The following is a 26,160-nucleotide window of genomic DNA, read 5'->3' on the forward strand; positions in this document are numbered from 1 at the left end:
ACACCGGAAGTTATCTGAGTTACTGTTTTCTCAATTCTGCCCCAAAATGGTACATAACTAGTACCCAGCAGTTGCACTACAAGGCATTTATCCACGGGAACCAGTGTGCTGTTTCGAAGGGACACATGCATCCCCGTGTTTATAGCAGCACTATCAACAACAGCCAAAGTATGGAAAGAGCCCACATGTCCATCGATGGATGAATGGATAAAGAAGATGTGGTATATATATACAATAGAGTATTACTCGGCAATCAAAAAAGAATGAAATCTTGCCATTTGCGACTCTGTGGATGGAACTGGAGGGTATTATGCTAAGCGAAATTAGTCAGAGAAAGACAAATATCATATGACTTCACTCATCCGAGGACTTTAAGAGACAAAACAGATGCACATAAGGCAAGGGGAGCAAAAATAATATAAAAACAGGGAGGGACAAACCATAAGAGACTCTTAAATATGGAGAACAAACTGAGGGTTCCTGGAGGGGTTGTGGGAGGGGGGATGGGCTAAATGGGCAAGGGGCATTAAGGAATCTCCTCCGGAAATCATTGTTGCACTATATGTTAACCAATTTGGATATAAATTTTAAAAAATAAAAATAAATAAATAATTAATTAAATAAATAAAATGAAACATACATGCATAGAAAAGGCCAGTCTTGAGAATGCATAAGAAAAAAAAAAAAAAAAGATGGCTTAATAAAATATACCTAGGTTGAGAATTATAAAAAAAAAAAACACAACAAAACCAAGCAAAGAAGTTAATTCATTGTATACAGCTTCATTCTCTCACCAAACTAGCTGATCTATGTCAAAAAGTATGCAACCAAGAAAGGGTTGGTCGATCTGGCACATGGTTCTGTGATATTTTTGAGAGACGAGTTTTAGGTGAGAAGTGGAAACTGAAGTCAGATTCCTGGGACATTTTCCCCCTCAAGAGTTGTGTGGTCAGGTGATTATGGACTGAAGCGCACGAATCACTTTTGATCACTTACTAAATATAAGAAAGGCATCAACAGATGTCCTGACTTCAGAGGAATTCAGAGAAGTAGCAGAGAATATTCGTTTATTTGATTTTCTCCATAAGCCTTCTGGCCAAAGGCCCAGGAAGGACTTGTAATTAGTGCCTTTCTAGAAACATAAGCCTCCTTGGGAATGCAAGCTGGTGCAGCCACTCTGGAAAACAGTATGGAGGTTCTCAAAAAACTAAAAATAGAACTACCCTGCGACCCAGCAATTGCACTACTAGGCATTTACCCACGGGATACAAATGTGCTGTTTCTAAGGGACACATGCACCCCCATGTTTACAGCAGCACTATCAACAGTAGCCAAAGTATGAAAAGAGCCCAAATGTCCATCGATGGATGAATGGATAAAGAAGAAGTGGTATATATATACAATGAGTATTACTCAGCAATCAAAAAGAATGAAATCTTGCCATTTGCAAGTCTGTGGATGAAACTGGAGGGTATTATGCTAAGTGAAATTAGTCAGAGAAAGACAAACATCATATGAGTTCACTCATATGAGGACTTTAAGAGACAAAACAGGTGAACATAAGGCAAGGGAAGCAAAAATAATATAAAAACAGGGAGGGCGACAAACATGAGACTCATAAATATGGAGAACAAACAGAGTTACTGGAGGGGGTGTGGGGGGGGATGGGCTAAATGGGTAAGGGGCACTAAGGAATCTGAAATCGTTGTATTATATGCTAACTAATTTGGATATAAATTTTAAAAAATTAAATTAAAAAAAGAACACCTAAGGCTCTTGGGGCACCTGGGTGGCTCAGTCGGTTGAACGTCCAACTCTTGATTTCAGCTCAGGTCATGATCTCATGGTTTGGTTCACGGGGTCGAGCCCCACCTCAGGCTCTATGCTGGCAGCATGGAAACTGCTTGGGATTCTCTCTCTGCCTTTCCCCTGATTGCTCTCTCTCTTTCAAAATAAATAAATAAACATTAAAAAAAATAATAATAAGGCTTTTCCAACTTCACACTGGTATGGGCCAAAATTGTCTAAAAAGGGAGGACTGATTCTAGAGAAGCCCCACATGCCCCTTTCTTTTCTTCCCCTCCAGCATTTCATATGTGAGAAAACAAATGATGGCCAGCTTCATTTGTCCTCATCCTGGCCAAGGAGCTCCTACAAAAGTTTTGTTAGACTTCATCAACTCTGGAACAGTCCCACAGGACTCAGCACACCCCAGAAGGTAACCATGGACACACTCTGCTAAATTCCATTTGACTTCTAAGCTGCATGGCCATTGATCACGCTTTCCTTGAAACACTTATTTCCTTGTTGTATTAGTTATACCTGTCGTATAACAAATTACACCAAAACTTTAGTCACCTGAGACAACAAATATTTATGATCTCAAGGTTTCTTAGGTCAAGAATTCCAGAACGTCTGAGCTGGGTGGATTTGTCCAGAAGCTCTCATGTAGTTGCAGTCGGGACGCTGGCCAAGCTGTGGTCATCTGAAGGCTTGCGTAGTGCTGGGGATTTACCAAGATGGCTCATTCAGATGGCTTTTGGCAGGTGGCCGAAGTTCCTCTCTGGTTCTCAGCTGGAAGCCTCAACCACTCATCATGTGGATGTCTCTGTAGGCTGTTTGTGTGTCCCCACAATATGGCATAACTTCCTTCCTTTATTATTTTCAGAAAGTGGAGGAATGTATAGTCCTTTTATGACCTAAAATATGACCTTTTGTGACTAAATTTACACATTACCACTTTGCTTGATTCCATTTCTGAGAATAGAGTCATTAAGGCTAGCCCACCATCAAGGGTAGGAGTATCGAGGAGTACTGTAGACGAGGAAAAAACCTTTTCCCTCTACCCTCTTAGATTCATTACCTGGGGCCCTGCAAATTAGACTGACAACAGACAGATTAACAGGAGAAAAACAAATAGAGTTTATTAACACGGTGTAGAGCTCATACAGGAGGGAGAAAGAGTGAACAGTGAAGAGTCATTCAGAAGGGTGGTTAGAATTTAGGCTTGTAGCATCTTAACAAAAACCAATAAATTTGTAGAGAAATGGCAAGCCAAAGGAAAAGGGTTTTAGGCTTCTGAGAGTGGCAAACCATGGGAAGGAAAATATATGGGGAAAGCTAATGGAAGATAAGGGTTATTTCAGTGAGGTTTGTTATGTAGATTCCTCTCTGTGCTGTCTCTGGGCTGATAAGAGTCTCTGGTGATTAAGAACCTAAGCCTGCTTCTAGGCAAATAGTTGGGGAGGGCAGAGAGGTGTTTGTTTGTTTGTTTGTTTGTTTGTTTGTTTGTTTGTTTGTTTTTGGGTGGTTTTTGTTTTGTTGTTTTTTTGTTTTGTTTTGTTTTGGTTTTTTGTGGTGTTTGCTGTTTCTCAGTTGTCTTCAGCTCAAAATAACCCTTATGCCAAAGTGGCATATTTTGGGGTGGCAGATTCTGATCCCCTTCAGTGTCAGAGAGCTTGTGGACATATTTTAAAGCTGCCACATATTTTTTTGTCTTCTGTAGCTTTAGCTCTCCTGGTTGTCTCCCTATGTCTCTGGCCACTAGCTCTCAATGTCTATCTATGGTTCTTTGTATTATTCCTGTTTCTTGAATGCTGGGTTTCTTGGGCCTCTGGGCTTCTCCCTCCACATATTTGCCCTGGGTCACCCTACACTCCTATGTACCACCTTTGGGCTGGTGATTCTCCAACCCAAGTGTTGGCATACGTTTTGTGAAAGGGCCATATGGCTTAGTAGGCCAAACGTTCTGTACTGCAAATATTCAGCTTTGCTTCTGTAGTGCAAAAGCACCCACAGACAATGCGGATGTGAATGAGCCTGGCTGTGTTCTGGTAATACTTTTATTTGTACAACAGTCTGCTGGCCATAATTTGTTGACTCTTTTTTCTAACTCCTGTGGCCCTCGCAGACCCTTCTTCTGGGCTCCGGAAGAAGATAAATGCCCAGCTGCCTTCTGGGCATTTCTTCTTGGATGCCTCAGAGGTAGTTCAAACTCATCTCTTCCTGTATTTATTGTACTCCCTGTATTGAACACGGTATTGTCTCGTGTCCTCTGTCTGGTAAACAGCATTGCCATTTGGTCAGTTGCTGTAGCCTGAGAGCTAGAAGGGCTCCCTGCTCATCCCTCTCCCTCATCTCCCATCTCCAATCAGTCAACAATTAGTCTACTTCCTAAAGTTATCTCAGATCTATCCCCTTGGTTCCACCTCTACTGCTACTACTCAGTTTAAGCTATCATTGTGTCCATCCTGAAATACCACAATAGCCTCCGGTGCTAGGCCCCCAAAGATGTCCACATCCTACTTCCCAGAACCTGTGAACATGCCACCATCTGTGGCATAAGGGACTTTGCAGATATAGCCAAATTAAGGCTTTTGAGATGGGAAGATTATCCTGAATTATCCAGGTTGGCCTGATATAATCACAAAGTTCCATATAACAGGCAGGAAGGTCAGATGAGGGAGAGAATGTGACAATGGAAGATTTGCAAGATGGCCTTTGAAGGTGGCAGAAGGGGCTATGATCTGCAAGAATGCAGGTGGCCTCTGGAAGTTGGAAAAGACAAGGAAAGTGATTTTCTACTTGAACCTCCGGAAGGTTCCAGCTCTGCCAGAATCTTAGCTTTAGCCCACAAGTCCAACTTTGGACCTCTGACCTCCAGAACTATCACATGATACAGTCGTGTTGTTTTAAGACCCTAAATTTGTGGGAATCTATTATGGCGGCAATAGAGACTGAATAACCTCCTCACCCTCCCTCCAGTCGTGCTCTGTTCTCCACCCCACCCCGAACACAAACAGGATCCGTCACATCCCCATTGAAAACACTCCCATGACTTGCCCACATCCTCAGAATAAACTCCAGGCTCCTTGCAAGACTTCATCACGGGTCCCCAGCAGTTTATGCCCCGCAAATTCATGCAGGGAATTTCACATCATGTCGTCTCTCCATGAGACAAATGTCCTGTCTGTCCAGGACCTGTTTACCTTCCGTCTCCCACCTGACTAACTCCTGCAAGTTAGTTATCCAGACGCCAGTTCCTCAGAGACAGTCCCTGCCCCCATGCTGAGTTCAGGTCCTCTGTTTGGAGACATTAAAGTAACTGCCCTATCAGACTCCTGTCCCGCTTTATTGCTAGGACTTGTGAACTCAGAGACCGCCCAACTGTCTTGTCCACCACTCGGCGCCGAGCACCTTCTGTGATGGCTGACACACACCAGTACGCGGTGAAGACAGACATGGACCAGCGATGGTCTAGGGAGACTTGGTGGAGGCGGTGGTGAGGGGCTCCAGCACGTGCCGTCTCCCCTTGAGAAAGCTGGGGAAGAAGAGCCCACGGGGGAGAGAGACCCGAGCTGACTCGGGGAGCAGGTGGGAGTCTGAATTGCCCTCATTTCCCTTCCTGCTCGGCCTGGTGGGGAAGACGCCGGGAGGGGAAAAGGGGCGTCGCTGCCCTCCCGCTACAATTAGCCGAGACTTTCATTCTTCTACAAAGAGGAGAGAGCAAATCAAAGGGAGATAAAAGTACATGTCCCACAAAGGACATCGAGACGAGGGGGAAGGAAGGGAGGGTGGTGGGACAGAGAGGCAGAGGCAGAGAGAAAGCCCTGCGGCCCAAACAAAAGCCCAGAGCCAGCTGATCCCCAGGATCAGACGGTGGAGACGCAAGGACAGGAAGAGAGCAGACCGCGTGGGGATCAGCAGCCCCGTCAGCCAAGGAGGAGAGGGAATGAAGGAAGATAAAACACTGATGTGAATGGCCGGGGAAGAGGGTGGAGAGGGACCCCAAATGGAGTTGGGACAAAAGCATGAAAAGACAAGATTGCCACCATCCCATGAGCACTCCACCCAGGGAAAGCAAAGAGGGGCTGGAGACAAAGGCGGAGAGAGGAAGGTAGAAAGGGAGGGAGCACAGCAGACTGGCCCTGAGCCGGTGACAGGGCTGTGAGCACAGGGGGTCAGCCGAGGCCCTGAAGGGGGAGCGGCAATCAGGGTACTGGCCTATATTTGATGAGAGAATCCTACCTGAGTAGCTTTCTTGTCTTTGAACTTTATATAAATAGAATTTAAGAGATGGACACACAAAAATAATGTGGTCGTGAGCCTTCCAACACAGATGCTTCTGTGTCTGGCTTCTTTCTCTCCACATTATGCTGCACATAGTGTGGATCAGTCATTGTCATTGCTGTATAATATTCCACCACGTGTATGTATATATATATATATATATATATATATATATATATACATACACTTGTGCCTATCCATTCTTGTATCTAGTGGAAAATTTTCATTCAAGTCCACAATCTCTCTCTCTCTCTTTTTTAAGTTTATTTATTTATTTTGAGAGAGAGAGAGAGAGAGAGAGTGAGCAACAAGGGAGGGGCAGAGAGAGGGAGACAGAGAATCCCAAGCAGGCTCTGCACTGTCAGTGTGGGGCTCAAACTCATAAACTGTGAGATCATGACTGAGCCGAAATCAAGAGTCAGACGCCTACCGGACCGAGCCACCCAGGCACCCCAGGTCCGCAATCTCTTATCTGAAACCTTGAGGCCAGACGTGTTTTAGAATTTTAGAAAGATGGTTAAAAAAAAAAAGATGTAAGGCACAAACACTCCGTATCACACAACTCCCAGTGCTGGGTGTATGGAAGTGCCCTGTAACCAGACACATGGATGTTTCTGAAAGGAAATGGACGAACACTCATCCTAGGAATAGCTTCACTTCATTTCAGGTCAGGTTTTGCCACCAAATGGGTTCCGGCCACATTGGGTTATGCCTCCAAATAAAAGATGACGTTTTTGATTTTCAGGGCTTTTGGAGTTCCGGAACTCAGAACTTGGCATTGTGGAACTTTGGTATACTAGTTCCCAATAAAATTTGCTTCGGGAACCCCTGGCAGAAAGATGAGTTGAAGACTATGTTACGAGTTTCGGCAAAAGTCAGAAACAAAGGTCCAACAACGTTTGAGAGGCGAGACGTGGTCCAGAAGGGATGTCGGAGTCGGCTAAATCGGGCTCAAATCCTGACTCTGGATGAGACAGAGAAGAACCCTGTGTACTGCTGGCCTCTTTAGTTCCCTGATCGCTCGTCCCATCTGACCAGGGTAAACCTTTGTTTTTATAACTTCAGCCCCTAATCTTGTAAATTGTTGATTATATGTTTTGTATCATTTTAAAGCTCATTTCTTTCTTTTATCCTCTTAATCTGCTGGTCCTCTACTTCTGTGTTACTTATCTTGATGATTCCTTATCTCTATTTTGTTCTTTATAGTTTTATATTATGTTCCTCTTATCTCATCTTCTCGTTTTTTATTGTTATCGTGCTATTTTGTAGTGACTGAGGAAAGACCCCTGCGGTTTGGGGGAGCAAGGGGTGATCATTTACCCCCGCCCCTCCCTCAGAGCCAGATTGCTCTGTACTTGGGAGCGTTTCTTTCCCCGAGGAGATTTCTGGGTGGTGGGGGAGGTGGTGGGGAGCCCTCAAAATTTAAGCTCGAGCCTTAACCAAGAATTGGTCCCGGGGCTTTTGAAGCCTTGGAAAACACCCAGTCTCAAAGCAGAAGGCTGTGCTCCGTGGTGGAGATTTATTTCCCGTTAAGTGTTTCTTTGTTCTGGGAGACCAGACCCTCGGCGTCAATAACCTGGCACAGACACCCTTCCCCGTCCCCACATGCAGATACCGCTCATCCTTTCACACACTCAAGAATATTCCACGGCGAGGATGCAGCAACGCGTGTTTAAGCTTTCCACTCGCTGCAGAGGCTTCTTTTCTGTATGGAAGGAGAAGGCGTTGTTCTTGCAAGTCAGGCAGAGGAGTGAGGATGAGGCCCTGTTCTCGCTGTTGCTGCAGGGGCCACAGAGAGGAAGCTGCCAGAAGGAGAGCCAGGCATTCTGTTCTCCCCCACCTAGCAGAGAGGCCTTTGACAGCCAGACTGACATAACCTTAGTGGGGAAGGTTGAGGTCTCCTCATGGGATTTCGCTAGAGCCCCGACTTTGGGCAACATACTGCACACGGAGAGGGGCTTGTCAAGCCCTCTCCTCAGAGCTAGGCCAAGTCCTAGACTATCCCTTGTGTCCTAAAGGGTACACGTTCTGTCAGTTGCCCTGGGAAGGGGAAGACTCCCAGAGAGACCAGGGAGAGGTGGGCTTGAGAGGGCTTTGGCGGGGCGCCTGGGTGGCTCAGTCAGTTAAGCGTCTGACTTCAGCTCAGGTCACCATCTCACGGTCCGTGAGTTCGAGCCCCGCGTTGGACTCTGTGCTGTCAATTCAGAGCCTGGAGCTTGCTTCGGATTCTGTGTCTCCTTCTCTGTCTCTGCCCCTCCCCCACTCATGCTCTGTCTCTATCAAAAAATGAATAAATGTTAACATTAAAAAAAAAGAGAGAGAGGGCTTTGGGACCCCAAGGACTCCCTGGAAGAAAGCTTGGACACCCCTTCTTTGAGGAAAAGAAAGGCAGGCCTGAGAAGCAGGAAACGGGCGAGAATGGGGCTGTGGGGGGCTCAGGGTCTGTAGCTTGGTGACAGTCCCGTTTCCCCACATCCCGGTGCTCCTCCCAGGGTCCCAAGCCTTCCCGCTTTTGTCTGAAGGGTCCCACCAGATTCCAGTTCTGCCGTGAGCATTTAGGGAGCAGCCCGTGCGCTGCCCCCCAGCACAGAGCAGCAGATGGGGAGACCACCCCTGCCGGCCTCCCAGGTCAGTGCAGTTGGGACACCGGGGGCCCTCGAGGGGTAGTGTCTGTGCTCAGCAACCCCAGGGCGGTACAGCTGCGGGAGAGCTGGGGGCCGAGCTGGGGGCTATTTTAGTTCCTTCCCTCAGTTAACTGCATACTGCTTTTTATATCACTTTAATTATCTTTTTATTTCTTTTAATTTACTTTATCTTTTTTTATGGGCGGCTATATATTTTTTTTTCTCTTCCTGTTTGCTATTTCTTCACCTTAATAAACTGGGTGCTGGGGCTCAGGCTCAGGGGAGAGCCCTGAGGCAGCCCAAGCAGAAAAGGCTGGACACTGCCCTCTCTGACTGTGCCCCCAAGTCCCCTTGCCAGTTGCATCTTGTCCCTTGTGACCCTCCGGACTCTCAAAAACTTCTACGTGTGGGGGGGCCTAGTTGGCTCAGCCGTTTAAGCGTCCGACTCTTGATTTCGGTTTAGGTCATGATCTCATGGTTGTGAGATTGAGCCCGGTGTGGGGCTCTGCACTGACAGCTTGGAGCCTGTTCGGGATTGTCTGTCTCCCTCTCTCTCTCTGCTCCTCCCCCTCAATCTCACACTCTCTCTCAAAAACAAAAACAAAAACCCAAAAACTCCTACCTGTGCAACTCAGGAGCCCCCAGGCCAGAATTCTCCCCCAGGGTGATAATGTATTTATCTACACTGATCACACATTTGAACTGGGAAGATGGTGGTGATGCTATTTTCATAATTAGCAAGGTAGGTAATACGTGCTCATCGGCAAGAAATGCACATCCGGAGGTGCAGGAAGTAAAAAGTGTACATCCCTCAACTCCCGCAAATCATGCTCCAGATTCAAAGTAACCTCGTTCAGCTACCATGTGTGTGTAAATATTCTCTGTAGCATACACATCACGCGGGCACATTTAAAATCGGGTAGGTAAGGCCAAATGCTAAGCCAATTTGTATTCCTACCCACAGATCCCCAGAGGGTCGCTTTCCCCCTCTGCCTACACCCTTAGCAGCACAGCAGAGGGTCTAAGGCAGAACTTTGGAAGTTCTTCCTGTATCAGCCTTCCGCTGCCCTGCACCCCTCCCCCATTCCTGGGCTGTTTGGATTCAGGAAATGGGGTCGATGTGAGCGACCCTTGTCCATTAATCACTAGGAGATGCGGTGACCTTGCTGGACACAGCTCCTGCTCTGGCTCCACCCCCAGGCAGGCTGGGTGCTGTTTCTGCGAAGGTCCAGCTTCCAAAGCATGAGCCAAGGAGCTCGCTTTAGCACAGCAGAAGCAGCAGGAGACCGACCCCCCTCCCCCAAGGCGCGCTTGACAATGGGGGGGGGGTGCCTACCTTCTTGTTCCTGTGGGCAGACACCCACTGAGCACCAAGTGTGAGTCATGCCTGAAGGTCCTTCTGGATTTTTCCCAAATCCTGATCCTCTCCCAGAGGGAGTGGGCAGACCCTTCCCCTCCACACCCTCCCACCACATCTAATAGCTTCCATCACTCTGGGGAATGTTCGCAGGATCATGTGTGCGCCTGGCGCGGGGCTGCGGTTAGGAAGGTGGATCTCCCCACCAGCCTGCCGCAGTAGGGTGGGCAGTACGTGGGTGGGCAGGGAGGGGGTGGGTGTCAACACAGCTTCAGACACGGTCCACCTGCAGGTGAGAGAGATGGGAGGGCCGCCCAAACTAAGGATAAACAGGCGGGACCGGGTGAAAACAAGCCCCCAGGGTGAAGGCAGAAGGAAAGGGGCAGAGCTGGCTTCCAGGGGATCCTCATGTACCCTCCCCCCACCTCCCGCACTCTCCCCCCCCCCGCCCCAGCCAGTCGGGGTGCCAGCTGCCTCGCCAAGGCCTAGCAGCTGGTTGAAAGGTGAGAACTAGTCACCATCCCCAATGGTTGGACTTCTTCTTCTTTGAGTTAACTGAACACTTATCCGTGGCCTCAAAAATAACAGCCCTAGGTTTTATGGCTTAAAAGTTAAGACAGACACCGTCTTCTCTTTCTCCTTCAATGGTGTGGCCCTATGGGACAGAAACCCCCCGAGAGGGAGGTGTGAGTGGGCTGCGGCCTGTGGTGCCAAGTGCCTGGTCACCTGGGGTCGGCCTGGTGGTGGTGTGTGTGGCATCCCTTATACCCCAGCTGCGCTCAAATGGAACCCAACGTCTCCTTTAAGGAGAGGCAACAAGCATCCCGTTAGTTATACAGTGGCTTACCCCCACCCATTCCAAACCTCTTTTCCGGAGCAGTCTCCGCTCTAGAGACTGGAAAAACTAAACCACTCTTTGTCTTCTCTAGCCCTAGGTGATTCTTGACAATGTCCTGGCCGGTTAGACATAAGCAAAACCCTGCTTGGCTTTTAGGAAACCCTTGATTTTTTTTTTTTTTTAATAAATAGAACAGATGCATCTGGCACCATCCCTTCCCCCTGTTGTCTACCTGGAATGAGGATGAGATGCCTGGAGCTATGGCATCCACAGTGTGACTATGAGTGAAAGGCGAAGAAAAACATAAGATGTTATCCCTGATATTATGGTGCCCCAAACCAATGCCAGCTATTGACAACCTCCAGACTTCCTGTTATGGAAGGAAAATAAATCCCAATTCATGTAAGCCCTTGTTAGCTGGCTTTTCTGTTTCTTGTCATTGAAAAGCCTTCCTAAGTGATAAACATGTTTACGGATGTTTTCGAAGCAAGGAGGCTTCAAGGAGCCCTTTAGCCTTTCCAGTCAAACGGGAGATACGTCGTCAGGGCCCTCCACTTAGGAAAGGAAATATCCAGAAGGACGTCTCTCCTTCTCCAGCACGACCTAGACCTAGTTCTGTGCACGTGGCCCCATGTGGGCCTCATCTGGCCCCCAAAGGAAGCGCCCTGGATTGTTCGCTCTACTCAGGATAAAACTAGGCCCCTGGGTGGAGTAGCAAAGAAGTAAAAAAGACAGCATTGCTCTGATGGTCCCTCTGCCGCTCTGTTCCCTGAGGATCTTGAAGTGTGCTCCTGAGACACGAGCCAGGTCTTGGGCCTCACTCCCAGGATGATGGTAGGGCCACCGCAGAGGCAAACTTTTTCTGCTGCTCCCCCATCCTTCTTCCCTGGGATCCTGGGAGCTACAAGACCCCGTCCCATGAGGTTTTCCAGACCAACTCTCCTGATTCAGACATGCGGAAAATAAAGAGCAGACTCCTGGGCCCCAGCCTCAAATACGCAGCTAGTCCTTACACATCTGCACCTGGGCTCTATAAACTTAACATGTCCCTAACATAAATCTTTTCCCCCAGTCTGTTCCTACCCCTTCCTATCTTCCATGGCACCATTGCCCCCTCTGTTACCTTCCCATTGCTGCTATAACAAATTACCACAAACCAAGTGGCTTATAACATCACACATTTATTATCTTATACTTCTGGAGACCAGAAATCCAAAATGGCTCTTGCTAGGCTACAACCAAGGTGTTGGCAGGGCTGCATGCCTTCTAGAAGCTCTAGGGAAAAGTCCATGCCCTTGTCTTTTCCAGCCTCCCAAGGCCACCTGCATTCCTTGGCTTATGGCCTCTTGTGGCCAACAATTATGTCCCTCCAAGCTCTGCAGTGTCCTTCCATTTTCTTCTGGAAAGGTCGTGCCTCCTTCTTTCTTTACCTTTTTAAAATTTTTATTTATGTATTATGTATGTATGTATGTATGTATGCATTTATGTAATCTTTACATCCAACGTGGGGCTCAAACCCTCAACCCCAAGATCAAGAGTCACACATTCTACCAACTGAGCCACCCTGGTGACCCCTCCTTCTTTCATTTCTAAGAATCATTATGATTATATTATCCACCTGGATAATCCAAGATCATCTCCCCACCTCAAGGTCCTTACTTTAGTCACATCTGCAAGTCCCTTTTGCCACATAGGTAACTTAGTCATAGTTTCCAGGGATTAGGACTCAACATCCTTAGGGGCCATTGTTCTACCTTTCATACCTCCTTTTAATAACAATTGCTCCCATGGGGTACCTGGACAGTGCAGCCAGTCGGGCAGTTGGGCATCTGGCTCTTGATTTCGACTCAGGTCGTAATCTCACCGTGAGATTGAGCCCCTTGGTGAGATCGAGCCCCATGTCAGGCTCTGCACTGATGCTTGGAAGTCTGTCTTTCTCTCTCTTTCTGCCCCTCCACTCCTTGTGCTCTGTGTCTCTCAAAATAAAGAAATGAACTGTAAAATAATAATAATAATAATTGCTACCGTTCCTAGCAATTTTGTAGTCTGGGCTCTGGGCTGATTTTTTTTTTTTTTCCTAATTATTTTCATGCACAATCGAGATGATGCAAAATGAAAAGAGGCCTTTGGTACTCCCGAAAATCTACTGGCAAGAGAAAACCACTCATCTGCAGATGCAGGCTAACTTTCATGAAAAGGGAGGGATGACACAGAGGTCAGAACAAGAGTTCAGAGGGGAGAGCCAAAAGCCGTGAAGGATTAGTCCATATGGATTTAGTCCATATGAAATCCAACCAAAGCCTGGCTTTGGTTGGATTTCAGAATTGTTATGGACCAGGCTTTGGTCCAGGATTTCAACCAGGCTTTGGTTGGATTTCAGAATTGTTATGGACCACTTTTTCCCTTTTGAACAGGCATGTACCTAGCAGCTATCTTATGCCCCTCCTACCTTGTATAGAGGGTATGGTGGGAGCAGATAACTCATCTCTTTGTTTAACTGGTCAACAGGAAACTTTCATGGGAACCTGTTTAAGAAACTACACCTGAGGAGTCTTATCTGCACCTGGACTCGATGTAGATGATGATGAGATAGATGCAGCTCGTGCTGGAGTGAGGGGAGACTTTGGGTTTTTGTGGGGAGGGGGGCAGGGGAAGAGTATATTTTGCATGCCAGAGGGGTGTGAACATTAAGCGCCAGAGGGCAGAGGCGGCCATCTTCCAAGATGGCCCCCATTGTTCACAAGTCCCAACAATCACAATTTTGCAAAGTCCCTTGCACACTGCACCAGTAGCACATGGCAAAAGTGATGCTACACAACTTCTCAGGTAGCTCATCAAAGACTGTGGCCATTATTTGGGGTATGTTGTCTCTCTGTTTCTGTCTGACTCCATCTTTCTCTCAGATTACTCACTGTGGGGACAAGCTGTTGTGTTGTGAGTAACCCCATAGGGAAGCCCACCTGGTGAGGAAGAGAGACCCTGAGACAGAAACACCCAACCGAGCTGCCTCCAGAATCCTGAGCCTCAGAAACCTCGTGAGATATATTCATTGTTTTGTGTTACTAACTTTTGGGGTAATTTGTTATGTAGTGATATCTGTTCCAAGGGGCTGGAGAGGTATGCTTTAAGAGGTATGATCTCTTGAAGCAATCCCACTGTTCAAATGTCCTTAAGCAGCTCTGTTGAGTGGGGCCTCTCTGGTAGCTGTTTCCTCTGCCTGGGATGCCTGATTTTCATAGAGCCAACTTTCTTATCCAGCTCTCTCCAGAAAGTTTCTCCTGGCTGCCCAACCCAAAGGAGTGCCCCTATGACTCCTGCAGTAATTCTCTACTTAGCATTTCTCACTCTGTTATGTTTGTTTTGGTTTTTGTTATCTGTCTCTCCCACTAGAATAGAAGTTCCATGAGAGAGGGAGCTTGTCTCTTGCTCGGCACCTAAAACCGTGCTTGGCATAAATAAATGAGCCCAAAGAGCTCTCATTTCCTGCCGTCACTTCCCTACAGCTGTCCCTCCTGTCTTACCAAACTACTTGAAGTTTCTTTTCAGTCATCCTATTTCACACATTGTTCTTTTTCCTGGATGCCTTTCCCTTCTTCTGCTTTTGGTGAAAACCCATACATCTTTTAAGGATCCAGAATTTCTCCCGCCATAACATTTGCCATCCATTGGTGTGACTGATCGTCTCAGTGTCTATGCCCTGCCAGATGCTGGACTCTGGGGGGCCCGGACTGTGCTTCTTCACCATTGCATCTCCAAAGATCTAGCAGAGCGCTGGCCCTGTGGCCCTCAGCGAGATGAGTCACAAGAGAGGGAGGCCCTGTGACAGGTGGCTGGGACTGGCCTGTAGCCACACTGTGTCCTTGTCCCTAGGGCCTTGCTCCCTACTAGCTGAGGAAGGGGTGGGATTCATCCTGTACCCCGTATACATTAGTGTTTGCTCCTAAGTAAAACCCAATGTGTGAATTGATCTTTGAGAGAGCCTGGTGAATTGCGGGCACCTGGAAATAGGCTTGGGATGGAAAGAGGGACCTTAGCTGTCACGCACTTGAACCGCAGAACAAATTTCTGTTCATCTCAAGGTGGGACACTGGAGCAAATGGGTTCTGTGGGGCTTCCAACGTACCGGGACCTCTGCTCCCCTTCGTTAGTCTGTAATGCCCACTAGCAAGCTGCATTACTGTCTGCCTTGTTCTCCTACCATACAGCGGCTGGAAGGCCAAGTTGTGGCGGGTTGGGGGGTGGGATCACATTGGCAACAGGAGGGAATATGTGAATTAGGAGGCAGAAACAAAGGGGAGGAGAAGAGAAAGAAGAGGGGGCCACTGCTGGCTCGAGACTCTCCTTTGAAACTCCCAACACATCCCCACCCCCCCCCCACCCGGACGCACAACACCCTCCTACCCCCACCGTAAAAAGCTCTTTCTCAGAACAAAAGCCCTGTCACCCAAAGCACTTATTTAACAACAACAACAGCAAGATACACTAGGTACAAAAACATCTTTCTCAAAAATTTTTCTACTTCAATTCAACAAATATTTATTTTCCTGAAAAAGCAGAGATCTATAAAAAAAATAGAAGCATGTGGATTTGTTGTTTGGTTTTGATTGAAAAGCCTATCGGCGCAACCAGGAGAACAGCATTGCCCCAGTGAGCCAAAGCACAATGGGAAAGCGCTTTTAAAATAGAAAAGAACACTAATATATAAATCCACCAAGGTGATTTTAAAACACAGCAGCACCTCCGTGCTAGAGTGGGGGATGGGTCTCATGCTCACAGGCAGCTTGTCTTCTGTCTTCTCTTCCCAGCGGGCTGCTTGGGCACACAACTTAACCCAGGGTGAGCCTCCGTCATGGCGGTGATAGGATACGGGGACACATGTAAAACCGTCATTAATAAAGGCATACCCGGGGTACCGGGGTGGCTCAGTCACTCGAGCTTCCGACTCTTGGCTCTCGGCTCAGGTCTTGATCTCAGGGTTGTGAGTTCAAGCCTCACCCTGGGCTCCACGCTGGCATGAAGCCTAGTTAAAAACCAAAACGAAAGGTATACGCCCCCCCTCCCCCAAAAAGGTACACCCAACTAGCAAAAAAAAACAATGTGAAAATTCATTTAGAAAGCACACGGGAGTCCAAAGAGCCACCTCTGGATAGAAAACGAACACTCACATGCCCCATCTGTAAAATGGTGGCTTCCATTGTCCTCTCAGGAGCTGTGATGCCGAAGGGGCTGGTCAAGAATCCAGGGGCCAACACGGTGGAAGAGAGATGCAGATCCCATCGGTGATGTGTATCATGCGGCATGTGGAGCTGGGCACGTTGTGTCAGCTGGTCCCAAGCAGGGTACAGCCGTAATGCCAGGTAGAGCTTTGCCAGACTGGCGTCAGAGAGAGACAGCTGTACCCCAAGGCTGACAAGTCAGGGCGAGTGGGCGACAAGGGCAGGTGCTTTCTTGGACCCCGCGTCTTTGTGTACTGCAGCGGTGAGTGCGACAACCACGCTGGCTTGGTTAGTGTTGTTCTGAGTCGTTTCAGTCCCTTCAAGGATACTGCCAACCGTTCTAGCATTTGCAAATGTGCCATGAACACTGGCGGGGACTCCCGGGTGAGAGGGGTCCTCAGAGGGCAGCTTCCCCGTGTTCCTGCCTCACGGGGCGGAGAATGCCTCTCAGGCTCACTCGGGTTTCCTTCCTGACCTCGGAGCTCTCTGCCTCACTGCCTCCCTTCCTCTGCTTCTGTTCTCCGTCCCCACCCCATGCCCGCGCCACACACCTGCACCCAGGAGGGACCTACCATGCCCTCTGCTTGCTGCCCCATGCCCACAGACACTTCTTTGGTGAAGGCCATTCCCTGGCTTAATTATTGCAGATCTTCTTTGGCTTTTGGGTCTCCCAAAGTCCAAAGACTCTTCAGGTAATTAAACCTGGAGGGACAGGCCGAAAGAGACCCACCCCCCGGGCCTTTGGAACTGGGCTGGGCGATTAGGTCATAATTGATCTTTATTGTTGCAGCTGAAGATTATTTATCCTGTTGTCGAGGAGTCTTGTCACTGCTGCCCCACCCCAGGCTGGCCGGAGCCGAAGCTGACCCGCCCCAGAGCCCCGGAGCCCTGCCTTCAGCCTCAGCCAGGTGGACCTGGGGACAGTGGCTGGGCTGTTTACTCCCCGTCTCTCTGTGGGGGCCCCCAACCCCACCCCACCACTGACCTTACTGCATTTCTCACCCTCCTTGTCACTGCCACACCTTTTGTCTCTCTGGGCCATCTCAGCCCCTGGGCCTCCGGACTGTGATCAGCCCTCCTGGGGACCAAAGCCCAGGGTCAGAGAGGAGAAGCGCTCAGGCACGTCCCTACAGCAGCCTTTACTCCCAAGTTCTGAGAGCTTTCCCAGGCATGCCCTGGAAAGGAAACCAGGGCGGGAGGAATGAGGTTCCCTAGAAATATATTTAGATTTCCCAGTGGAGGGACGAGTGGGAGGGTGGAAGGCAGGACTGTGAACTACACTGGACATTCCGCTCCACTCTGTCCCCAAGGCACGGAGGCTCCTGCTGGAAAACAAAAAATCCTCCCTGGAAAAGAATGGGAAAAAGAAAATTCTTTTACCCACCAGTAAATCTCCCAGGGCTGTCCTGGGCCATGGAGATTAATTATATTACTATTTGTGATAATAATACATCTTATAGCATACTCTAAAACATTTTTCCTGATTTCATTTTGCTCATCCGCATGACCTCATTTGTCCGGAGTGATGAGGAAGGGCAGAGATGAGCTCTGTGTCATAAACAACAGGGCTGGGGACAAGTCAAAGAGTGCCCTGCCTCTCCACCTCAGATCAATTATGCATTTCCTTATGACAATGTGGGGGTCTCCTCTGGGAGGTTGTGACTTTCACTTGCTGGGTTGAAATCCCCTGGTAAGACTTCAGGGTGATGCATCGATACCCCGACAGGGGATTCAAGGTTTCCTACCTCTTTTAAGCGGCAGGCCCCTCCTGGGCTTGCCAGTGTCTTGCTCTAGAGAGCAGTACCCGCTCAGCGTGACCACGGCTACCATTATTCCACGCCCACTGTGTGCCAGGGTGTGTGGCCAGAGTTTATGTGAATTACCCTATTGGATTCCCTCAATAAATCCCAGTGGAAGCCTCTCTGATGACTCTTATCTCTCAGATGAGGTGATAGGATCAGAGAAGAATCTGCCCTAAGGTCACACAGCTAGCGAGAGGCCAGAGCCAAGATTTAGACCCAGGACCTCCCAGACTCTGGAGCAAATGCCTGAACTGAAAGACATCCTATGGCACATCCTGTGGCAGAAGACTATTCCCCCGAGCTAATGTGCCTCCTGGTTAGAGTGGAGACATTGAGAAGAGAAACCAAAGGTCAGCAAAGATGAACTCAGCGTCAGAGAACGTGCAGCTGGGGTCCCTCCCAGAGGGCCTACTGATGACGACAGACTACAGGCGAGGAAATGGGGGCCCACAGAGACCCGGGTGATTTGCCCTAGACCAAATGGCAGAGCCAGAACGAGAGCCCGGGTATCCTGGCTTGCAGGTTCCGAGCTGTCCCCTCAGCCGCCACGGCCTGCCGTGTCAGAGGCCGTCAGCAGGATCTATGGTCATCACCCCTCTTCAGCCTGGAAAGAAACTTCTCGGATTAAAAATAAGCCCCCCAAAACACAAGCAAAGAAACAAGCAACTCCTCAAGTAATTGATGAGATCTCTGAGTTATGCTCCTATGAGTATCCTCATAAATGCCTGATACGTTCAACTCATGTGGTCCCCTAACCACAGCCCCCCATCCCCACCCCTGCTGTGTTGGAACCAGAGCAAAGAAACACCCAGACTGGCAGCGGGCCTCAGCACCCAAACGGAGCTTTGGTTTGCGATCTCAATCTGGTACGGAAGAGACGACTGTCCTAGCCGTAGCCCTGGAGTCCAGTGACCTCCATCTCACTGGTCACCCCTGCCCCCGCTGCTGCCTGCACGTGCACCGGGGCCATTTGCTTAACTACGCAGGTCTCCAGTCCCCGGGGGTCTGTGTCCGGAGAGCAAAGAAGCCACACCCGCTTGGCGAGACCTGGGTGGGGGTTTTAGCGGGGGCGCCGCAACTCTGAGTGAGCCGTCTGCAGACTCTGGCCGGAAAACTAGCTCTCAAGAAAAAAAGGTCCTGATGGGTAGAGACTACTAATTTTTATGGTGTAAAAACTGCTACAGTGGCTGATTGCAAGTTACTAATGGATTTAACATTCCTGAACATTCAGCACCTAGCCTTCGTGAACGGGCATGAGCTGGCCCCAGCATACCATTGCCCCTTGCTATGCTGCCCACCTTTGGCTCCCAGATGTCCTTGATGCGGGGGCAGATTTTAGTTCCGTCTCAGTCCCTGGCAGGTGTCTGACAAACAGTCTAGGAAAACCAAATCCCAGACAGTACATCTCCCCAAGCTCCCAGGTTCCAGCCACAGGGGAAAGAAGCAAACAGTGTAAAGCCTTGATGTCTGAAAGGGTTTTTCTTCCAAGAAGTTCAAAGCAGTTGCTGTGTCTGATCTTACCTTATCCTCTCAACACCCTGGGAAAGTGGGGAGATGGCAGGAATGATTTTGGTATCCCTTCCTGAAAGATGGGGACACTGAGGCCCAGAAAGCTTTGACAGCTTGGTCAAGGTCACCAGCAGTTTGGAGCAGAGGCTGGAATGGGAAGCTCCATCCTGCCTTTCCTTCTCAGCCTCGTGGCCCCTTCCCCCACTCTGTTGTCTCCTGACCCCGCAGAGCAGGCAGATGCGGATGGAGAGGCATAAGATCTCTCTGTGGTTTTCCCAGACGGATCCCAGGCCGTACTTCCCAGCTCTCCCAGTCTCAGACCACACACCCTTAGCACCTCCAGGGGAGCTGGCCCGACAGGCTTCCCTTGGGGTTGTGCCAGCTCTGTCTCCGCTCATTAGCAGGTCTGTTTCCAGGTGGATCCACCATGGGGTCATTAAGGCAATAAACAAGTTCCCGATTGTCGGTGGGCTGGACCTGGCACACACCCCCTCCCCCCCCCCCCCCCCCCCCCGTTCCCTGCATTGTGTGGAGTTCCAGCGGGCCCACACAACCCCCGAAACAATGCCTCACTTCCTCCCAGGAAGCTGCAGACCCGAGCCAGTCTCCTGGGCTCGCCCACGTGCTCTGGCCAAGCCATTGTGTCCAAGACGGCCGGGTCCAGCCATTCCCATGACCAGGGTAATTACATCCTCTCTGCCGTCCAAAAGTAGGAGGGCAAGGGGTCGGGGGCCAAAGAGCCATAGCTCCCCATGGCTCCCAAACCTCCCAGTCCCTGGCCGGCAGGCCTATGGTCCCCGATGACCATTTGGATTCCATACCTCAACCTCTCCCCGTATCAGGGGTACAAAGAAGACCCTGGAAACACATGCAGGCTGGAGCCCTAACCAAGCTTCTCAGCCCTCCCGGCACCCCTTTCTCTCTCTGTTTGGCTAGGATTGTTCCCTGTGTCCCCAAAGTGTTCTTGTATATATCCCCAGGGAGGGGCTGAGTGGTGGCACAGAATAGGGCCCATCAATAATGTGACCAACAAGTCCATCCGGCTTTGCAGACGTTTGTCTGGTGGAGAGGAACACTGACCAGCCCAGGGTGTTCTTTCTCAAGGGAGTCCAATGGGTCCTCAGTGGGGCCTATGCCACAGTCACGGCCAATTTGGATTTCTTTCTTTTAAACAGCTCTGTTTAGGAATGATGTCTTAGGGAGAGGAAGGGACCTGGGACAGGTGGAGGTAGGATCTGAAAGGGAGATGAAACTCGCGGTGGGGACAAGACCAAGAAGCCTGGGTCAGGTCTGTGAAACTTCATGGGCAGCCCGGAGAGCCTGCCCCTGGGGGTCCACGGGAGAAGAAGTGTTGAGGTCGGAAGGCAAAGGTGCCAGAAGCTCTGTGTGTAGTCTCTTGCCCTTGCCAAGACCCAGCAAGAGCCGGTGAGGCTGATGTGTTTAGTTGAGAGCCAACTCTGCATCCGCTGAACACAGTCTGCGCAGGCTGCTGGGCTTTGGCCCAAAGCCCTTACCTGAGGGAGCATCGACAGCTCATCCTCGCAGCCAGCTGGTAGCAGGTATGGAAGGCTCTGGATTGTGGAGGCTGATGAAGAAAGGTCTTGGCTGGGGGTGGCAGATGGGAAGGACATGCTGGGAAAGCAGCTTTTCAGAGCGCGGAGCCTCTGCTGTAGGATGGCTTTGGGGTATGTTGGAAATATGTTGGAGGGGTGGGAAGATGGAGACGGAGTCTGGCTTCTAACGTGGAACACAGCAATGTTGCCTTTTGGTTTTCTTTTCTTTCTTTCTTTCTTTCTTTCTTTCTTTCTTTCTTTCTTTCTTTCTTTCAAGTTTATTTATTTATTTTGAGAGAGAGAGAATGAGAGAGTGTGAGCGAGGGAGGGGTAGGGACAGAGAGAGGGGGACCGAGAACCCCAAGCAGCCCCCACACTGTCATTGCAGAGCCCAACACGGGGGCTCGAACTCACGAACTGCGAGATCATGACCTGAGCCGAAATCAAGAGTCAGACGCCTAACCGACTGAGCCACCCCAGTGCCCCATCTTTTTAAATTAACTTCACTGGGATATAACTTACTTAAAATGAAATACAACATTCCTAAGGGTACAGTTCAATAAGGTTTGACAAATATTTAAACCTATGTAATCACCACGACAATCAAGGTAAAGAACAGTTTCACCACCCCCAGCAAGCTCCCCTGAGCCTCTTTGCAGCCAACCTCCCTCCAGCTACTGCTGTGGTTTCTGTCACTATAGAATAGTTTTGCAAGTTCAAGATTTTCATATCAACAGAACCATAGAGTTTGGACCCTTTTGTATCAGGCTTCACCCAGTTGTTCCATGTAGAAGAAGTTTGTTTCCTGTCATTGCTGAGTAGTAGTCTACTCAGCTTTAGCACACTTTGTTGATCCATTCACATATTAATAGACATTTGGGTTATATCCAGTTTGGGACTGTTATGAATACAACTTCTGACGACATTAGTGTAAAAGTCTTTGTGGATATAAATTTTCTTTTCTTTAGCTTTATTTATCTATTTTGAGAGAGAGAGAGAGAGCACATGCAGGGGAGGGGCAGAGAGAGAGAGAATCCCAAGCAGGCTCCTCACTGTCAGTGCAGAGCTGGAGGTGGGGCTCGAACCCACGATCTGGGAGATCAAGAGTTGGACGCTTAACTGACTGAGCCATCCAGGCACCCCATGTGGATATATATTTTCATTTCTCTTGGCTGTTCTATTTAGTAGGGGAATTATTAGGTTATATGTAGGTGTATGTTAACTTTATAAGAAATTGCCAAACTATTTTCCAAAGTGGGTGTAGCCTTTTACACACCCACCAACATTACAGGGGAGTTCTGGTTCCTCTGCACCCTTGCTCACACTTGTATTGTCCATCTTTTTTCCTTTTAGCCATTCCAGTAGGAGCGTAGTAACATCTCACTGTGTGTTTAATTTGCATTTCGTTGATAACTAACGCTGTTGAATGTGGCTGTTGGCCATTTATATATTTTCTTGGTGAAGGGATTGTTCACAACCTTTGTCCATTTAAAAAACTGTATTCAGTTGTTTGTCTTCTTATTATTGAATTGTAAGAATATATACATTATACTTTAATTATATATTCTGGGAGCACCTGGCTGGTTTAGTCTAGAGCATGCGACTCTTGATCTCAGGGTTGTGGGTTCAAGCCCCACACTGGGTGTGGAGATTACTTAAAAATAAAATATTTTTTAAAAATTATATATTCTTTTTTTTTTTTTTTTTTAATTTTTTTTTCAATGTTTTTTATTTATTTTTGGGACAGAGAGACACAGAGCATGAACGGGGGAGGGGCAGAGAGAGAGGGAGACACAGAATCGGAAACAGGCTCCAGGCTCCGAGCCGTCAGCCCAGAGCCCGACGCGGGGCTCGAACTCACAGACGCGAGATCGTGACCTGGCTGAAGTCGGCCACTTAACCGACTGCGCCACCCAGGCGCCCCTAAAAATTATATATTCTTACTATATCTTTATATATTCTGAATACAAGTCTTTTGTAAGATGCATGTTTGTAAATACACAGGTTATGACTGGTGACTTCCTTTTTTTTGTTTTCCAAAAGCGTCCTTTGAAGAGCAGAAATTTCTAATTTCAGTGGAGTCAATTTTATCGTTTCTTTCCTGGCGTCCTTAGACATCTTTCTTATCCCAAGGTCACAAAGATTTTCTCCTGTGTTTTCTTTTAGAATTTTATCATCTTAGCTGTTCTGTTTAGGTCTATGATCCATTTCTAGTTTATTTGGCATGTGTTGTGAGGTTGGGGTCAAGGTATATTTCTTCCCGTAAGACTCTACAGTTCTTCCAGCATCATTTGTTCAAAAGATATCCTTTCTTCTTTAAGTTACTGTGGCACGCTTGTCGACAATCAATTGACAAAACACGTGTAGGCCTGTTTCTGGACTATTTTGTTTTTGGGTTTTTTAAAAATTTTTTTTAACGTTTATTTATTTTTGAGACAGAGAGAGACAGAGAGCATGAACGGGGGAGGGTCAGAGAGAGGGAGACACAGAATCGGAAACAGGCTCCAGGCTCCGAGCTGTCAGCACAGAGCCCGACGCGGGGCTCGAACTCACCGACCGTGAGATCGTGACCTGAGCCGAAGTCGGCCGCTCAACCGACTGAGCCACCCAGGCGCCCCAATTTCTGGACTATTTTGTGTCATGCGTGTATATGTCCGTCCTTATACCGATGCCACACTGACTTGACTGCTACAGCTTTATAGTAGGCCTTGAAGAAATAAATGTAAATATAAATAAACATAAATATAAATATATACATATATTTATATATTTATAGGCCTTGAAGAAATAAAGATAAATAAAATAAAGCCTACCTTGCTCCTCTTTTTCAAGATTGCTTTGGCTATTCTAGGGCCTTTGAATTTCTACAGAAATTTTATTTTTTAATTAAAAAATATTTATTTTGAGAAAGAGAGACAGAGAGAGGAGGGGTGGGGCAGAGAGAGAGGGAGAGAGAGAGAATCCCAAGTGGGCTCTGTGCTGTTAGCGCAGAGCCCCGTGCAGGTCTCGATCTCATGAACCATGAGATCATGACCGGAGCTGAAATCAAGAGTTGGATGCTTAACTGACTCAGCCACCCAGGTGCCCCTCCACATAAATTTTAGAGAAAGCTTGTCAATTTCTGCAAATATTACAAAAAGTTGTCTTATTCTGTTGGGGCTGCTGTCACAGAATTCTAGGCTTACCATTGACTTAAACAACGGAAATGTACTTCTCACACTTCTGGATGCCGGGAAGTCCAAGATCAAGGGACTGGCAGATTTGGTGTCCGGTAAGAACCTGCTTCCTGGTTCATAGCTGACTGTCTTCTCATTGTGTCCTCACAGGGAAGAAGGTGTAAGGAAGCTCTCTGGGGGCTTTTTTTTTTATAAGGGTACTAATCCTATTTGTAAGGGCTCTGTCTCCATGACCTAATCACCCTCCAAAGGCCCCATTTCCTAATATAATCACATTGGGAATAGGGTTTCAGCATATGAACTTGGGGGTGGGAGGGGGGACACAAACTTTCAGTTTATAGCAGTTATTATGATTGGGATTACACTGAATCTGTAAATCAATTTTAGGAAACTTAACGTTTTAACAATATTGAGTCTTCATATCCATGAACATGGCATATCTCTTCATTCATTTAAGATCTTTAAGTGCTCTGATCAATATGTTATAGTTTTCCACGTAAGTGTCTTACATATCTTTATTAAATTTATCTCTAAGTATTTCATATTTGTTGATGCTACTGTAAATGACACCTTTTCATTTTCCAATAGTTCTAAGTATATACAAATACGAGTAATTTTTTTTTTTTTTTTGGTATATTGATCTTGTATTCTGCAGCTTTGCCCAACTGATTTATTAGCTATCGTAGGTTTTGTTGTTGTTGTTGTTGTTGTTGTAAATTACCTAGAGCTTTCTGCATTCATATCATTTTAGCCATGAATAAAGACCATTTTATTTCTTCCTTTACTGACTGTACGCCCAGGATTCGCGGATTATCCCACTTTGTATATTAGTGGGTTCTACTTGCAAAAATTTTGTTAAGGCATTGTGTCTATTGTTCAGGAGGGTTATTAATCTGTAGGTTTTTTTCCTTGTAATATCTCTGGCTGTGGCATCTGGGTAATGCTGGACTCATAAAATGAGTTGGGAAATATTCCTCCCTCCTCTGTGTTCTGAAACAATCAATATATAGTTGGTATTATTTCATCTTTATTTTTTTCCTGAGTTTATGACTTTATTTACTTTTTATGAATATCATTTATTGTCAAGTTGGCTTACACACAACACCTAGTGCTCATCTCAACAAGTGCCTTCCTCAATGCCCATCACCCATTTCCCCCTCTCCTCCACCCCTATTATTTCATCTTTAAATGATTGATAGAATTTTGCCAATTTTTTTTTAACTTATGAATTCACATCTTTAATAGATAAAGAGCTATTGAAATTTTCTATTTTTTCTTGGGCCAGTTTTTCTAACAGGTGTTTTTCAAGTAATTTGTCCATTTCAGGTAGTTGCCAAATTTATTGTATACAATTGTTTATAATACCCCCTTCTTATCTTTTTAATGTCTGTAGGATCTGAAGTGATGCTCCCTCCCTTTCATTCTTGATATTGGTAATTTGTATCTTTACTCTTTGGTTGTTAATCAATGTAGCTAGAGGTTTATCAATTTTATTGATCTTTTTGGAGAACCAGTCTTTGCTTTCATTGATTTTCTTCATTGTTGGTCTGTTTCCTATTTCACTGATTTCTAGTCTTATCTTTATTATTTTCTTCCTAACATTGCCTTTTGAAGGTTATAGAAGGGCAGAGGTTCCTATACCCACCTTCAATCATCGATCATGGAGGGTCCGAAGGGAAAAGGGTCTTCGAAGTAATTTTGTCCAAGCCTTTCATTTTATAGGCAAACAGAAATCCAAGGGGGACAAGTTTTTCCTCAGGCCACTTAGTTTTCTTTCAAGGCCGGCTCATTTATTAATTTACTTATTCTTTCTTCATTAATATGGTCTTACTCATTCATGTAAGGCATAACCATTGAACTTACACTATGGGCCAGACACTGCGTTCTGTTCTAAGAAGATGAATCGGTCATAGTCTCTGTCTTCAAAAATCTCCCAGCCTAGTGAGGGAGATAGCAAGTAATCGGACAAGGACAGCGCAGGACCGATGCATAACAGAGGTGTTCGCAGGGTGCCAC

The 26,160-nt window shown here is 47.4% G+C and overlaps 2 long non-coding RNA genes across 2 annotated transcripts; one reads left to right on the top strand and one right to left on the bottom strand.

The window, feature by feature from the left end:
* Positions 1–1,731: 1,731 nt before the first annotated feature.
* Positions 1,732–17,568, top strand: LOC131496364 (uncharacterized). Its single transcript, XR_009254461.1, has 5 exons — positions 1,732–2,218; positions 3,911–3,984; positions 13,397–13,923; positions 16,095–16,245; positions 16,895–17,568. It is a non-coding gene; the product is annotated as an uncharacterized LOC131496364 (long non-coding RNA).
* LOC131496366 (uncharacterized) lies at positions 15,399–17,193 on the bottom strand. The gene is made up of 3 exons (XR_009254462.1): positions 17,090–17,193; positions 16,054–16,261; positions 15,399–15,908 (listed from the first exon to the last, which is right to left on the bottom strand). It is a non-coding gene; the product is annotated as an uncharacterized LOC131496366 (long non-coding RNA).
* Positions 17,569–26,160: the final 8,592 nt, after the last annotated feature.

The sequence above is a fragment of the Neofelis nebulosa genome, chromosome 15, assembly GCF_028018385.1.
Source record: "Neofelis nebulosa isolate mNeoNeb1 chromosome 15, mNeoNeb1.pri, whole genome shotgun sequence".
Taxonomy (NCBI): domain Eukaryota; kingdom Metazoa; phylum Chordata; class Mammalia; order Carnivora; family Felidae; genus Neofelis; species Neofelis nebulosa.